Raw genomic sequence first — 18,148 nt, forward strand, 5'->3', positions numbered from 1 at the left:
GTCCCCGTCGCCACCGGCAGCGGGGTTGGTGGGCGGCCACGAGCAGGACACCTTCCCTGGAGGTGTCAGCCCAGGTTGCTGCTCTGGGAGGCTGGAAATGATTTGTGGCAGCTTTGATTCCACGTGGCTACCATACACTTAAGCTATTTCCGAAATCCTGAAATTACTGCCAGGCGTGGGACCCTTGCCTTCGTTTTCGGAGATGTCTGTCGTAAATAACTGATGCCTTGTACAACGTAATTCACAGGTTAGCTACCAGGTGCTCCCGTGCCCCACAGCCTCGTGAGGTACACTGGCTCACTACTAAACAAGAGACACAGCAGGAATTCAAGCCGTGCAGAGGTACGTTTCCTTTCCTGATAGTGCTTGTCATTATCTTCTGTGTTAATACCTTTTGTTTCAACAGGAACGTGGCTCTCTATCAGTTCCTCCCACTCCTCCCTGATGCAAGTAATTCCTTTTGGCATAAAAATTAATTGCATCTGTCTTCTGCAACAACCTTTCTGCTCCACCACCTCTCAGTAGCCTCTCTGGGCACTGGGAGGGCTCACCAGGCAGGTACTCCTTCCCAGATAACCCAAACTAGGCAAGACTATTCCATCCCTCCTCTTTGCCCCTGAAGCTCCATCTCACTACTAGGAAAAAAAAAATATAAAATAAATAATAAAAAAAAAAAATCCCCCAGCTGCTTTCCTCTCCTGATGGGAGGGACAGAACAAGGTGCAAGCAGGCACATACGGAAACGATGTTTACGTGATGATTTTACCAGCTGAGCCACGGGCTGTGATGGAACATCCCCCCGCCGGGCAGCGGTGCCCAGGGGCTCGGTGGGGTGGGTCCAGGGACGATTTTCTGGAGCATCTAACAGCCCTGAAAGAAGGTGGTGGCATCTGCTCAGCACCACCTCAGCCTCACCTCTCTCCTGTTTCACTGATGGGTTCAGTATCTACTTTGAGGCAAGTTTTATGGTCTGGAAGAGAGAAGTTAGAGCATCTCAGCCAAGAGCCGGTTGCTGCTTCCCGGGTTACCTACATCTCTTCGGTGTGATTTTTCTGTTCCCTTCCTAATAGATTTTGTTCTGTCTTCCTGAATGAGGGAAATCAAACACCAAGACATGATCTTTCAAACAGAATCCACGATTTGTTAAAAAACACATTTCTCAGGGTAAAGGGTTAGTTTCAACACTTCCCCCCTCCCCTGATATAAGCAACTTCTACTGTTGATTTTATTTATTTCATTACTTTGCAAAAACATCATTTGGCTTTCAAAGAATTTTCCTTTTTAGATGTAAAGTAATTACATACACTAAAAATAATCCCTTAGGGTGAGTGAAAGAAGACATTTTGAACTGATTGAACAGTTGCAGTGACCCAGAACCATCACTCTTCCATACTTTTGGGTGTGCAAGATATTTTGAAAGCAACTTTTTTTATCCCAGTTTGGGACAAGAATAACATTTTAATATTCAAATATTATTTCTATGGGGGGGAAAAAAAAACAAAAATGCATTTCCTGCTTTGCATAAATCAAATCTCAATAAGCAGCCTGTGTTCCCAAAGGGCTGAGCCCTGGCAACTCAGTGGGAGCCAGCACATCCTCCACCTGCGCCAGGGCAGCACTATGGGATGCATCCAGCTTTATTCCCCCTGGTGTTTCTTAAGTCCCAGGTCCCTGTTGTGGTTTTGCTGAGGTGCAAGCATACAGTAGCTCGTACAAGCCCTGCCTTTGCAAAGCAGCAGCCATGGAGAAATGGCAAAAGCAGCCTTTTCCCCCCCACTCCAAACATGTGTTCCTATTTAGCAGACCCTTACAAGCAGCTGAGCAGGCTGCAAGGCAGAGCCCGTGCACGGTTTGGACAGGTAATGGAGGCTGTCATATAAAGAACTACCTTTCCCTCCATTAAACAGAAAAAACCAAGGCTGCAATAAAACTAACAGCAACTTATTTTACGAAGTGCAAACCAATAAACCAGTGCCTTTAGCTCACACAGGTTACTTCTCCTCCAGAGGCTAATGGAGTACAATTAGGACAGGGATTTTCCTCCCCCATCCTCAAGTGTTGTTTTAACTTGCCTGCAATATTTGCAGATGTTGGACAAGCCCTGTCCCCTGGAACTGCGGGGCTGTTCCAGCAGATCCATTGATGGGGATGGTGGAGTTGCACAGAAGCAGCAGAGCCTGTCTAAAGCCCATTGACCTCAAAGAGAAAATCCAGCGGTATGTTTTTAAGAGATTATAGATCAGAGAGACCAGTCCAGGTACAGGGCAACAGACAGCAATAAATACCTATACAAACAAACATCTTTCCAGAACCCTTTTTTCTTTTTTTTCTTTTTTTTTTGTGATACAGGCATCTACACAGCCTTTTTGAATACCAAATCCTCAATAAAACCTTCTTGAGCACCTCGTGGCAGGTAGTTCCACTCCGGTTTAAATACTTTCTTAAGGCAAACATCCAAGTGCACATACCTGAACACAGGGTGTCCCCCCACTCCCCCCAGGTCCCCGCAGCACACACAACCCCTGCCTCCCTCTCCCTGCACCGTTTCCCCTGTAATTCATCCCTACCATGGTAGGAACCAGCAGATTTCCCCCTTTCCACTGCCAGCACTCACACACATTGCTGTTAAAACACCTATAAACGGCGTTTTGTGTCTGGCAGAGATGGGGGGTTGCCACAAAAGAGCCATCTCATGAGCTTGTCACCTGGTCACATCTCTGCCCTGCCCATCCAAGAGGAAAGAGGGGGTTTTCCAACATGCCAGCACCATTCCCAGGGAGCCCTGACACCAGGGTGGGAGCCAAGTCCCCCCCAGCAGCATGGGAGCCCACGTGCCTTTCATCACACACACCAGCACTTGTCCCTGTTTGTTTTTCAGCACAAACAATGTTTTTGGTAGGAAAGGGGATGGCCGGTGCATGTTTTAGATTAATGGTCTCATTCGGGCAAAAGAAAGGATTGACCTTAAAAAAAAAAAGTCTGTCCAAATATCAAATATTAACCGGCAGTATAAATCTCTGTAAGTGAAATAACGGCACCTTATCACCTTCTCCTCCCCCCAGCTCTGGTTTTGTTATCCACTTCTAACATATTTTATCTTCCCCCCCTCTCCCCGGTATTTTCCAGTGCTAAAAAACTCTGCTTTTTTAAGTCCTACCTAGAAAATTTTCGGTTACATCATTTGCACAAATATGTTGTTGTTAACATTGAAAAACCTCTTTGCTTGCAGTTGTATATTTTATTTGGCTTAAAATGTGCTCATGTCTAATACATCACATGTCCTCTGGTGATACTATTTAAGCTAGAAATTCCAAAACTCACAAATACCGAATAGCCAAATGTTCCAGAGCTGTACTCGTCTACTAAACATGTAATATATCTCCTCCTTCTCCAAACAGAAATAGATTTCTCTCTGATTTGTTTGATAAATTTGACCCAAGATTTCCATTTGGAGTTATTGGAGTTCCTACTGTTTTTCTGCGTGTTGGTGGGCCAAGCCCTAATCACCCAAATCTCCCCGGGAGGCCATAAATTACGGCAATGAGATGGGGCTTTGTATTCCTCGGGCCGCGGGAGAAGGCGAGCTCGCAGCGGCGTATTTTGACAGGCATGAATTTAATTCATTGTTTTATGACGGATGGGAAAAGCGGCCATGCTCATCGCCCAGATTTACGATCCTTTGGGTCTGGAGGGTTCCATCATTCGCCAGCCGTGTGAAAACAGATGGATGGATGGACGGACACCCCAGCACATACAGGCTGACCTGGATATTCTCACCGCCGCTTACAAATGGGATCCATATGCCCGGAGAGATCTTCATTAGCACAGCCTTCCAGGTTGCAGAAAGCACAACTCCCTTTCTCCCTTGCCGGAGCAGGGAGCTGAAGAGACACAGCACTGAAGTCTCCAGGCTGGGAGACGAAGCCCTGGATGGAGCCCGTGCAACCATCAGCAGCTGAGAAACCTCCACCCTCCCCCTTGTCCATCACCTCAAACTTTAGCCATTTCCCCTTTATCCAAAAGAGTCAAGATTTAGCCACTTGATGCTTATCTCCACAGACGTATGAAACATCCAAATGTACGCAGATAAATGTGTCATCTCCCCCCCTTTTACATGTGTTAATGGATGTTGAGCAGTGTCTTTTTCCAGGCGTAGCTCAAGTGTGAAACATTCCTCATGCCTTTGCCTGACAAATTAAATAAGGGTGATTGAAACACACATGCACTTGAAACTTTCCGGGTTGAATGCTTGTTCGTAGAAGAAGGGGGATACTTTTTGTTATTACTAGTGATAACATAAAATTTAAAAGTTTTAACCAATTAAAGACTGCAAGGTGAACAAAATGCATGGCTAAGCTCACCTGGTGAATCCTTTTGAAGACAGCACACGAGAAACTTTAAGGTGACACTGCTTTTTCATGTTATGAATCAATGTATGTAGGAAGACATGCGTGGTATGGTCCGTAAATAACAGACTGTAAGCAAGTCACCCCCATGATGAAGGGCCAGGTGGGGGCATGCAATGCTTGCTCTTCAATACTGCTTTGACTGAAGCCTGCTCCTATACAGAAGCCAGCTTCTGTCCAGAGCATCAGCTCAGATCTCATGGATAGCCAGAAAACAATTGAATTTAAAAAAAAACAAACAACAACAACAAAAACAACAAACCACAAAACCAAACCAAACCAGAACCCTCCACCTGGTCCATAATGGAAAACTTGCTGCTGGAGCAGCCACATCCCAGGAGCAACTGGATTCAGATAAAATGAACTGGCCTGGCTAAAGGTTCATCAGCCCTTCTTACTCCCCTGGGGAGGCTTCCCTGCCTTCAAGGAAGATTTGGCAACAGGGTATGTGTTCTGTGTGACACTGGGGGTGGTGGCTCCATCACATGCCCTGGAAGCAGAGGTGGAAGCAGGGACCTCATGCCTCAGCACAGAGCTCAGCCTTCCAGGGCGTTGATTTGTATCTGTCAGTAGATCAACAGCTTGGGTTTACAGCCTGGAGTTTTAAAATAAACTGAAATCAGAGCCAGTTTACCTTAAAGCACCAGCTATAAGCTATGACAGCTCAAAAACTGCTTCCCATCGTGGCCCGTGGCTGCGGCAGCCCCAAGGAGATGTGCAGGGCAGCTCCTGAAAGAATCCCAGGGGCTTACGGGAGGCTTTGGGAATGTTGTTTGTGAACAGAGAAGTCACAGATGAGTGGGACAGACCAACCCATCAGGCGGATGAGCAGCCCACAGAGGACCTGGGCAGAAACTCGTGTTCCACTGAGGAGACCACACAACTGAGGCCCTGGGAACAGATCAATCTTTCCCCTTCCTATTCCTGAAGATTTTAAGCCGTACAAAATCATAGGCAAGATTACCACAGGAAAAATATCAACAACGGTACCTCTTCTTCCTTAGCATATAACAACACATCTTAGAGGGGGGGGGGGGAAAAAGCCTCTGATGTCTTAATCATGCTTGGAAACAAACATCCACAGAGCTACAGCTGGGACTGAATGGCCAGCACTGCTTGCAGTGGGATGAGAGAGATGTCCAGGCTCCAAATAATCAGCACATAATAAATACCTGAAGTTGGACATCCTCAACTTTCTTTCTCTCTTACTGGAAATGCACCAGTTCCAATACAAAATAATTAAAAATGACACCAGTCTTGATGAAGGCTACAAGGGACAAAGCTTCCTCTGGAAGAAATCCACAGTCCTGTTTGAGCACAGTGTCTCCAGGCGTTCTCACCACCTGCAGTCCTGGGTCAGACAACAGCACACCCACCATCACCCAAAAGGTTCAGCTCAACTTCAAACAGAAGAGGCTCAGCTTATCTGAGCTGCCCACTTTTTGTATTTCTATTAAAGTAATTTTCTAGTAGTTTTGGTTAAAGTGAAAGGAGAAACATCTCACATACCAGGACTCCAAGAGCCGGGGCTTCAGAAGAAGAGTATCACAATGCTCATGAGAAATACTTCCATCAGCAAACAGGGACACTGATCTGCAAGTATGTGCTTTGGAAAATATTGCCCTGAGCAACATTCTGAATTCAATCCAATGTGAAAGGTCCTCACAGAATCACATGAGGTTGGAAGGGACTTGTGGAGACCATCTAGTCCAACCCCCTGCCAAAGCAGGTCCCACCCAGAGCAGGTCCCACAGGAACATGTCCAGGCAGGGTTTGAATGTCTCCAGAGAAGGAGACTCCACCCCCTCCCTGGGCAGCCTCTGCCAGGGCTCTGCCACCCTCACAGCAAAGAATTTCCTCCTCATGTTTAGGTGGAACTTCTTCTATTCAAGTTTGTGCCCATTTCCTCTTGTCCTGTCCCTGGGCACCACTGAAAAAAGACCAGCCTCATCCTCTTGACACCCTCCCTTTAAGTATTTATAGGTGTTGATCAGATCCCCCCTCAGCCTTCTCTTCTCCAGACTAAAAAGACTCAAGTCCCTTGGCCTCTCCTCAGCAGAGAGACATTCTAGTCCCCTCGTCATCTCTGTAGCCCTCTGCTGTCCCCTCTCCAGCAGTTCCCTGTCCTTCTTGAACTGGGGAGCCCAGAACTGGTCCCAGTGCTCCAGCTGGGGCCTCCCCAGGGCAGAGCAGAGGGGCAGGATGACTTCTCCTTGCAAAACCTGAAACCAGTTGCCATCGAAACTCTGCAGTTGGCAGAACGAAGCTTCACTGACAGCAATTAGCATCACTTAATAAAATGGGGTATAAGAGGAGCTAATGTCTATGCTGAAAGTCCTAAAATACTCATTTACCAGCCTGGCATTGCTTGATGCAAGCCCCATTCAGACAAATACAGCCTCCCATACATTTGGGGGAGGGTTTCAGCAATCAGATACTGTTTTCATTTATCTGTGAGACCGAAAAATCCATACTCTATTCCATAAATCCACAATATTTATACACCAAATAAAACAGCTTAAACCAGCCACCGCCAGGAAATTCCCAGTTCTGGAAGACATTCCTGCCTCAACGAGGCAAAGACCCCATGCTCCAGAAAGAGGGTGACTGCCTTATGTAGTAAATGTGCCATTTCCACATGTCATAAACATCAAAAAAAATATCTAAAAAAAATTATACAAATAATAAACATTTATTAAGGACGGGGAGCTATTAAGCTCCGATTGGAGGGATTTGTCCAAACAGCCCAAAAAGGACATTTTAGATCATACTTAAAGGCCAACATTAATAGTGTGTGGTATTTATTTCACACTGTTGAGCTCCTTATGGCTTGTCAATTAGGTATGTAACACTGTGTAAATACAAACTCAGTATGAGCAGGGAAATATCTTTGGGGGGGGGGGGGAATTAAATTGTATTCTACTTGCAGCACTGCTTTCCTCAGTAATTAAATAATTGCAGTTTTGCTAAAAATGGCCCTTGTAAAAGATCATTTTGTTCACCTGGAAACAAGTACCCAGCTCACCAAGACTTTCTTCTGCTTTTAAAAGCCCTGATTAGCTCCAACATGGAATGAAAAATATCACGGGCCGTCGTGTTTCTATTATTGTAATACTTTGGATAAAATATATCCAGCTATCATTTAAAATAAGAGCCACTCTCAGATGGATACTGGCAGGTAGCACGTGCCATAAATCTTCCCAAGGCACATTCCCAACTGCCCCACGGACCCAGGGGCTGTATTTCAGCACAAGGCACTAATATCCGACCTCAAAGAAGCTATCCTGCTCCAAAACGTTTCCATCTCTTCAACTGTGGCTGATCAGGGACCACCACCCCAAAAAAACCAACCAAAACAAAACCCACGCCACCCCAAAACATAGCTGTTTGTCCAAATTAAATTGTATTCTACTTGCAGCACTGCTTTCCTCAGTAATTAAATAATTGCAGTTTTGCTAAAAATGGCCCTTGTAAAAGATCATTTTGTTCACCTGGAAACAAGTACCCAGCTCACCAAGACTTTCTTCTGCTTTTAAAAGCCCTGATTAGCTCCAACATGGAATGAAAAATATCACGGGCCGTCGTGTTTCTATTATTGTAATACTTTGGATAAAATATATCCAGCTATCATTTAAAATAAGAGCCACTCTCAGATGGATACTGGCAGGTAGCATGTGACATAAATCTTCCCAAGGCACATTCCCAACTGCCCCACGGACCCAGGGGCTGTATTTCAGCACAAGGCACTAATATCCGACCTCAAAGAAGCTATCCTGCTCCAAAACGTTTCCATCTCTTCAACTGTGGCTGATCAGGGACCACCACCCCAAAAAAACCAACCAAAACAAAACCCACGCCACCCCAAAACCTCTTACTGTCACCTGCAAAATTTGCCCCTGTTAAAAGACAGGAAAACTTGCAGCTTTTCTCCTGACTTGCAGCTTTCCAGATTTCTTCTTAGTTAATTCTGTTTCCCCAAAAATGTTGACAGTTCTTCAAAAATAGAAAGTCTGTTTAATATTTCATGAGATACGTTTTCCAAACAGTCATGCTGAGAAGGTAAATAAATGCAAGGTTTCTGAAAAGGAGCCTATAGGAAACCATGCTTTATTTTTCTATGATAAATCATTTACTTTGCAAGTGATCTATATTTTATGAATTATGAACATTAGGTGAATAGCTGTCTAGCCTGTCTAGCGTTTGCCTGCGCCGTTGCTTTTTTCTTATAGGAGAGCTCTTTGTTGTTTGCCTGCGCCATTGCTTTTTTCTTATAGGAGAGCTCTTTGTTGCTTTCGTTTCATTATTATTAACTATGAGCTGTCACTGGAAAAACAAGGAGCTGCCCATCCAGGAGAACCTCTGCAAGGACAGCCCAGCTCCTGAAAGCAAATGGACCATATTTTTAACCAGGAAAAAATAAAATAATCAGAGCTACATTGGTTTCAAAGGACAAAAGGGTCTGGGTCCAGGCAGGTTTCTACAGAAACCTTATGCTCATCTGTCTCTCCTGGATGGGAGATTTCTGCAAGGCTCCAGTTCTCCTTTGGCAGGTGGGTACTGCCACACATCCACCCCTGCCCTGATGTAATTCACACCTAGGGTCACCTAACCCAGAAAAAGGAAACCTAAAGTCAAGTCCCTTAAAAAAAAAAAAATTAAAAAAAAATCAATATTTCCTTATTCTATTTTTTTTTCCCCTCAAATGCTTAGACATCCCTGAGCTTTTGTTGGTTCCTCTCCCCCCATCTATAAGCAAAGCATTTAAATACTCAAGAAGCTGGAACCACGGCTTGGTTGCAGCAACCTGTTGCTAGATGCAGAAAAACCCAACCCGGGGAAGGAGAGGGCTGTGGGGCTGTCAGACTTGTGCGTCACCAAGGTTTTAAACTTCTGGCTTTCTCATCTTTTGGACTAGAAGTATTAGAGAGATTTTTTTTTTCACATAACTAAAGGATTTTTTGTTCTGAAGTCTCGCAGACTGTGTTTTGTTGTTTCTTCAGGCTGTTTTGTCAATATTTCCCTTTTGCTAGATTGCTGAGGTAATTCATTTTCTGAAATATGACATTCCAACTAAAAAAAAAAGTATACTATCAAGTGCTTAAAAATAGTATCAAACCTTTAAAGCCATGAAGACACTTTTCTGTGTGCTGGTTGGTTGTGGTTTTTTTTTTTTCCTCCCCTGCTCTTTGCAGATATTTATAACTCAGCCACATGTGGTTATAAAGGTTTATTATGAGTCTGTGGAGTAAGTCCTGTTAACTTGCACAGTAAAAGTCCAAGCTTTTGACTTTGCAAGCACGGTAATAATGTGCAACTACCATCCACCTAGAAAGTGAGCCACAATTAATGCTCTGTGTTTATTTTTCCAGGGCATTGGAGTTATACTCACTACACCATGTAAGTACATCACGCATTGTACGTGGAGTGGACTGGAAAGTGTGGGTCAGAGCCTATTTTCAGGAAACAAGATGGTTTTCAGGGAATTAAAGTGTCTCACAAAAGGGAGTAGGTGCTCCAGTGAAAGCGTTATCCTGATGTGTAATGGTTTGAAGAAGAAAAAAAAGATTAAGATGATCCTGAGGGTTTCCAGACACCAGAATGAAAACATAATTTAATCATTTTCATTCTCTTCCTTGGAAGATTCCAAAGCATTTGTCTCACACTATTTCAGGACTCAAACAATGCCCAAGAGGGTGACACGTCCAACAAAGTGCAAAGTCCAGCCTGGTGGAGGTGTCGGGGCTGGGGTGGGATGGAAGGGCAGCAGCACCTCCCCCAGCTCCACCAGAGACCTGGCAGCAAGCCCTGTCCTCCAGGGAAGCCCGGTGTCTGCAGAGACACCTCCACCACGTGGTAGGAGTCCAGGGGGAAACGAGGTCGATGGACTATGGAGCTCCAAATACATAAGGGACCTTCACAGGAGGTCACTTCCTAACCAAAACTGGGAGAGGCTCCACCTGCTTTGAAATCAACATCTTTATATTGCCCAATGGTTAACTGCACACAGTTCCATTTAACCTCTCGACATTAAATCACAGCTGGAATGATATTGTCTAAGAGAACTACCTGAAAATAAAATAAATGACAACTGCAGTCCCCTGAACTTGGAGCCCATCTCAGTTTACAATATTAGGGTCTTTTTAAAGGATATTTAAACCAACGTGCAGCAGTTAAAACCCATTTAGTTCATTATTTGCCTTCCAATCTTCCTCTTTGCCTTTCCCCTAAGCCAAAGGTCTCATAAACCCCAAAAAGCCCAGCTGACATATAGTGGTTTTTAATGTTATGGAGGGTGTGTGACTTAAAATCTCAAAAATTTTGAAAGTGGACCCCATTCTGCTAAGCACAGCTAGATCTTGCAGCCCAGGCCAAGACACGAATTAGAGTTTATAGTGCTGCAGAGAGAATACCAAAGAATTAAAAGAAAAACATTTCAGCTTGAGTAGGAAAATTTTCTGTATTCTCTTTTACAGCCAACCATAACTTTCATGAGATGAGTTATGCTTTCTGTTATTGGCATGTTATTCAAGTTAAATAAAAACTGTTTTCCAGGAGAGGTACTGGTGAATCTACCTTCCCAAATCACCCATCATTCTCTCAACCACACTTTCTACACAGATTGTGGGTTTCATTCAGTTCTAAATAAAAAGAGGTCTCACCCTCTCCCTCCCAGAGGCTTAAGTGTCTGCACTGGGGCAAGAACGTGGAGAGGGCTTGTTTTTACTGCTGTCTTTCTGAGGTCTTCTAGTCTACTGGGATTAAGATTTGCACTTGTTCGAGAAGGGAATTCCAGGTAGAGCAATGCAATCCTGGATCTCCCATTAGCTTTGAGCTTGTTCACTCAGGGCCACCAGGCAGGGCTGTGGTGTGATTAAAAAAAACTGCAAGAATCACACCAACATACTGGTCCCCAACCATTAAGAGGTGACAGGAGAATACCACCCCATTACCCCACTGGTAAATCTGCTCCTTCTGGCAGGAAGCTGGTTGATTCCCAAACATCTACTGCCCAAAAAACCCCCACCTGACAATTCTGCAGCCCCCACACAACCTCATTTCACCCCTGCTCTGCCCTTTGCTGACAACACCCAGCCAAGAGAAAGCACCAGGCAGAAGACACAAAGAAACTGGGCTTGGAGAGCTCCAGATGGGATACAGATAATAAGGATGGAAAGTAAAGCAACAAATGAGATGCCCACCTCAAAAGTGATGCTGAGGAAAACCTGCTGGCATGGCCTCGTGCCAGAGGGTGAAATCCTGTCCCTGTAGAAGTCCACAGAAAACGCAAGGCAGAGTTTAGCAGAGCCATTTTCCCACCTTCTTACTTTGAAGCTCATGGATAGAGATATCTAAATCTGAGGCTCTGACTGAAGATGGGATGATGCCTATTTCAAAGCAAGGTATATAAAAAAAAGGGCAGAATTTTAATTCTTATTTGATACCTATCACCCTTGTGCATCCTCACAATATATTCACCACAGCACAGAAGCACATTATATAAACAGACACTAGCCATGGTTCAAGCCCCAATTCCATGCAATGCTCCCTTCCAGCTTGCTAAGGCACAAAGCATATACTGTGCTGCCCGTGTAAGAAGTTGTTAGAATCCAGAATATAGTGTGATTTAAAACTGAAACAGTAAACAGTGTGAGTCCATGGAAGTGCAGAGTGGTATTTCCTAACAGTCCTGCTGGCGAAACACTTCCTCCTGAAAAGCTTTTTTCACCACAATAGGCAGTTCCATCAAAGTCAACATCTCTGCGGGAAAAAACTGACTTCAACAATGTTTTCCTCTCTTTTATGAGAAGATATTTTAAAATGAAATATTTCACTTCAAAAATATCACTCAAGTCCAAATGTTTCAGGCTCGAATACTCTAAAATATTCTGTTTAGAAAACAGGGTGACTTTCCTACAGCACACATAATTCTGACCTTGTGCCACCAAACAAGTACGTCTTGACTTTCCACTCTGATCTAGGATGAAAAACGTCAAAATGCACAAACTTCCACCAGATGGTAAATGATTCTGTAAAATTCCAGCTTCTCTGGTATTTCTTTACACCATTGCACAACTCAGGCTCCACACAGGGTCAGAATGTTCGATGCTGGTGGCACCTGCCTCATGTTGTGCTGCTCTCCCAAAAACCAGGGATGAGCCAGCTGAGACTCTGACTCCTCTCTTTGCTCTACTCCCATCTACAAATCACAGCTGCCAGCAAACTCCCATGGACACCAGCTTTGCAGCAGAAGCAGCGAGGAGCACACGTGCTCTGAGGCTGGAGGTATCAGCTCAGTCACACCCCCAACCAGAACTCAGACCACTCCTGGACCACAGCAGGACGACGTGCTCAGCCTGAGGTACAGGAGAGCAGCCACTCCTGCCCATACCCCAGAGCTGGAGAGGAGGAGTCCCTGCACCCAGTCTCTTCCATAGTTCCTCATTTTCTTATCACCAACCAGCATCAGCCACAGGATGCTGGGCTGAACCCATCATTGCTCTGAGCCAGAGCTTTTTTTTTTTTTTTAAAAAAAAAATGCAACAAAAAGACAACAGCAGCAAAGACAAGAGAGATAAAAACCTTACCTGATCTCCACAGTGACCGTACCTCCAGCAGTGATCCTCTTCTACCCCTTGTCCAGTACAAAGCCCCAGTCATTCAAAAACATTGCTTGGCTGGTCCTGGAAGGGGACAGATAGCAGAAGTGTGAGAAACACAGAAGAAACTGGAACAGAACAGTCAGAGGAATAAATTCATCTGTTTGGGGTATGACTACTCCAGTGGTTTCAACTCTTTTTCCAAAACCCAGTGCTGGGATGAGCAGTTAATGCCAGATGTTCAGCTGCTCCAGACACTTCAATGGGTTTTGGATACAAGGGAAAAAATAGTCTATTGGAGAGCGTGGGTTTGTGGTTAAAGCACTAGGCTAGGATGCAGCTCTTGTTTCATAGCCCAGCTCTGACACAGATTTCCTGCAGGCACTCCCACCGCATGCCTCAGGTCCCAGCCTGCTCCTCCAAGTGTGCAAATTGAGATTAAAAAAAAAAAAAGGGCACATCCCTGAGGCAGGGACCAGCTTCACAAATTGTACTGCTTCCCTGCTCCATCTCCCACAACGGAGAAATTTGTATTTTTTTTCTACTCAGACATGAAGTAAATACAAGTACTATCTCTTGGCTGAAGAGGAATCTGGCTGGATGATGGAACAGAAGTCAGATCAGATCATCGTTCCCCATCCCACCCCCAGTGGAAGTCAATCACCCAGCTCTGACCCTCTAGAAACCCTCCAGCCCTTGGACTATGTAACTATAGCCCTATTTACTCTGCTGGGGAAGCAGCTGAGCTACTCTTCCTCTGGCACCCACGGGCTCAGTGATGGGGAGTCAACTCAGCACACGAGGCTAAACAGCTAAAGGGGCTGGGAACAACTGCACACATGCATTTCTGTACCCCATTTGTGTCCTGAAAGGCCTCAAAAATAAAGATTAAGCTTCAATGCACCAATGTCAGCTCGTAAGCTTTATATATACACACAGACTCACACATATATATGCGTTCCTACTTGTTAATCCAGAGAATATAGAGTGCTGCTCTTGGTGAAATCCCAGCTTCTTTGGGATCAATAGCAGGTTAGCCCCTGACATCACCAGGCCACAGTCCCACCCTTAACAAAGGGGCTCCACACGGAGAAAATTCAGCTTTTAGTGGTGCAATGGGGGTATCTAATAAAAACAAGCCTGCAAACACACCAAACAGGGGAGGATAAAAAAAAAAAAACCAAACAAACGACTGAGAGGTTTTTGCCCATTAACCCCAATGAAGGACTTAAGTTGGTGAATTGAAATGTTAATAGACAGCTTTGCCTAGAGTAGCACTGACTTTTATTTGCCTTATTTTCAAATCTCTTGCAAAACTTGCACTTCCTTAGAAAGCCATTCTCCCCCCACCTCTAAAATACCCAAGAGCCTCTTGGGTCTCTTCAGCAGACCATACAGAAACTACCCTCCAAGCTCACTGGTATAAATAATAGAAGCAACTCCTACAATGCAGCTGAGCCTGGTGGTGGGAGCTGCCAGGAAGGAGGTTTCCTACCAGGCAGGACTATAGCAAAGCCTAATCCCACCTCCAGAGCTGGAGACATTCCTCCTCTGACAGCGGGGAGAGGTCTGATTTCACACTGCCATTAAACAGCTGCCCCTGCGCTAATGAATAACTGCGGTTAAATTGGGCAAATGAGAATAGGTACCAAACGCAGCTCAGAAGCAGGAGGCCAGGCACAGCTTCAGCCTCTGCACATGGACAAACCCAGGGAAGCTGGATTTTGGGGTGCCTATATATTTTATTATTTTTTTTTAAACAGCATGGCTTTTAGTTTTAGAACACAGGCACCATTTACCTTTTATTTACTCTTTTGCCAATAACATTAACTGCCTGCAAGTTATAAACCAAATACAAAATACAATTAAGTCATCAGGGACCAGAAAGCAACCTAGAATATTACGAGCACATAAAGTCAGAGGAGCACATGTGTGGGAGCCCATTTAACCTGCCCAATCTGGGGCAAGATCCAACACATGTCGGGGGTGCATGAGAGTTCAAGCACCTAAATTTGGGGGTCCTGAGCCCTAGAACAGAATTAAAGTTTTCCAGGTATTTGGGGAGCTTAACAGGACCTTCTCCACGTCTTGCTCCCATTGGGATCAGCAGGCAGAGCTCTTGCCTGGGCTGAGGGACATGGGCAGTGCCTGGGGATCAGCAGCAGAAGGGACAGAGCTGGTAAGCAATAAACCCAAGCTAATTGCTTGGGTTAAAAAAAAAAAAAAGGTAAGAAATTCCTGATCTACATCAGACCTCGAAGCAAGGCTGTGGGTCAAGTTCATCAACCAGGAGGTGGCGGAGGTGAGTCCAGCTCCACTCTGAACCTGCTGGTCTGAAACCCCTTTTTTTCCCCCCATCCAAGGCAAGGTTTCCCTTTGTGCTATGCCTTAGAGCAATGCAGAACTGACACAAAACCTAAAAAACCCCACAATTTATTTGCTAAACAGCAATCAGAAATACAAACTTCAAGTGAAGTGCCAGAAGCTGTCATCCCCAGTCGCCTTCAAACCAGTAACAAATATCAGTATGGGGTTTTTTTGTTTTTGTTTTTTAAGGCAGCTCACATCATCTTCCTCACATTTACTGCAACAAGTGTTTTATGGGAAACTAGATGTCTGTGCAGGTGTATCCATGCTCAGTGGCAAGTTCAACTCATTCTCATGCAGATGATCAGCAACAGGGCTTTGGTGAGTCATGACAATCCATTTCTCCTGACCTGGACCACCCCTTTCTCCCAGAAAGATAAGTCCAAGCAACTCATGGTCCACACCCAGCAGGGAAGAGCCTCCTGCTTTCTGGTCCCTGATGACTTAAATTGTATTTTGGTCACCAGAGGTGCCAGCAGCACAGCCACATCACACAGCCCTGCTCCTGTGCAAAGAAATCCCACAAGAACCAAGCACTTGTGATGTGTCTGCATCTTACCCACAGCTTGGGTGCAAACCAGGAGGGCAGGGAGATGCTGTACTTCCTCTCTAGGGGCTGAGCTGCCTGGGGGAGGGGGGGACTTCAGAGCTCACACTAAACACATCTGGAAAAAAAATCCTCCTTTCCCATTTTCCCCAAACTCAGAGCTCTTCGACACAGCAGCACTCAGCAATAATGTAATGAACAGCATCTGCATACGCTGAGCTTTTTTTGGTAGCTGCATTTTACAGGCTACTTGAGGTCCAAGCCTAGAAGTGTAGTTTTGGAAGGACAGAAAAGGGAAAATTATAGTTATTTCGCTAAATGGTGATCATCCCGCCTTCCCGCAGACAGTTGATGTATTGGAGCGGTTTATTTTCTAAGAAAATAAGTATTGTGGGTTTTTAGCCTGGCTTCTCAATGAAATGAGGTTTGTGTAATCTCTCGAGTGTACCTCTCTCCATCAAAACCAAAGTCTCTCCCTGTAGCTTTTCAGTCTGCTGCTTAGCTCTAGCCAGACAGAAAAGAATATTAGATCTCAACAAGTTGGGAGGGTAAAATGAAACCCAGTAATTGTCCAGAGAAGAGAGACTATATAAAAGCTCCTGCTAAAAGGGAAGGGACTCTCCATCCCTGCGCCAGCTGGATGCTCAGTACACATCCCAGAGTGTCAACAGCATCCCCACCATTCCTGTTAGCCCCAGCATGCCCCATCCCTCACTTGTTGAGCTATCACGTGGATTTGCTGTAGGGAGAGGAAAAGCAGACTGCTGTTCTGCTCCCATCCCTCTAAAGCCACAAATCTCTGCAAAACAGGGCTTCCTTAGTCCTGCCACCCCAAGTGCAGCATTTCCCCTGCCCCTGCCTCCTGCAGCCAGCAGCCAAACCCCAGCATTCCCCAGGCAGGAAGGGGGAGCTCAGCAACTGGAGCAGAAGTTGCATTTTATGACATGCTTTTTCACCCCACAAAGGCCAGGCAGGAAGAGGGAGCTCAGCAGCTGGAGCAGAAGTTGCACTTTATGACATGCTTTTTCACCCCACAAAGGCAAAAAAAAAAGATCCCAGAGTCAGGAGGAAACATGATGCAGTGGCACAGCTGAGCTGCAGTACCCTTACACATGCGAGTGCACAGGGCTCCAGGCTTCTCAGAGGACAGGCTCTACTGAAATAATTATACTGTATAACAGTGCATTTGAGAGCCAGGTCCTCTAGAGACTCTGGCCCAGCTTCCAAAAACACAGTGAAGTCACCACTCCTTATTTCCAGAAAAAAAATAAAAATAATCCATCAATTCCTATCCCCAGGAAGGCTGGGGAAAGCCTGTTTAGAAGGGCCTGCAGTGACAGGACGAGGGGCAATGGCTTCAAGCTGGAGGGGAACAGATTTAGATTGGAGATTAGAAGGGGGTTCTTCACTGTGAGGGTGGTGGAGCACTGGAACAGGTTGCCCAGGGAGGTGGTTGAGGCCCCTTCCCTGGAGATATTCAAGGAGAGGCTCGACGAGGCCCTGGGCAACCTGGTCTAGTTGCAAAAAAAAAATATTCCAGAGTCTGGAGGAAACATGATGCAGTGGCACAGCTGAGCTGCAGTACCCTTACACATGCAAGTGCACAGGGCTCCAGGCTTCTCAGAGGACAGGCTCTACTGAAATAATTATACTGTATAACAGTGCATTTGAGAGCCAGGTCCTCTAGAGACTCTGGCCCAGCTTCCAAAAACACAGTGAAGTCACCGCTCCTTATTTCCAGAAAAAAAATTAAAATAATCCATCGATTCCTATCCCCAGGAAGGCTGGGGAAAGCCCGTTTAGAAAGGCCTGCAGTGACAGGACGAGGGGCAATGGCTTCAAGCTGGAGGGGAACAGATTTAGATTGGAGATTAGGAGAGGGTTCTTCACTGTGAGGGTGGTGGAGCACTGGAACAGGTTGCCCAGGGAGGTGGTTGAGGCCCCTTCCCTGGAGATATTCAAGGAGAGGCTCGACGAGGCCCTGGGCAACCTGGTCTAGTTGGGGGTGTCCCTGCTGACTGCGGGGAGGTCGGACTAGATGGCCTTTGGAGGTCCCTTCTGGCCTGGGTGATTCTATGATTCTATGATCAGGTCCACAGCACTGTTGCTCACTAACAAAACTGAGCCTGAACCCAGCAGCCCCTACACACGGTGCAGCAGGATTTCCAGAGGCTCATGGTGGCCTTGCCACTCCAGGTCATCCCCTGCTTGGGTGACCTCTGATGCCCTCT

The sequence above is a fragment of the Calidris pugnax genome, unplaced genomic scaffold, assembly GCF_001431845.1.
Source record: "Calidris pugnax isolate Ruff unplaced genomic scaffold, ASM143184v1 scaffold147, whole genome shotgun sequence".
Lineage (NCBI taxonomy): Eukaryota > Metazoa > Chordata > Aves > Charadriiformes > Scolopacidae > Calidris > Calidris pugnax.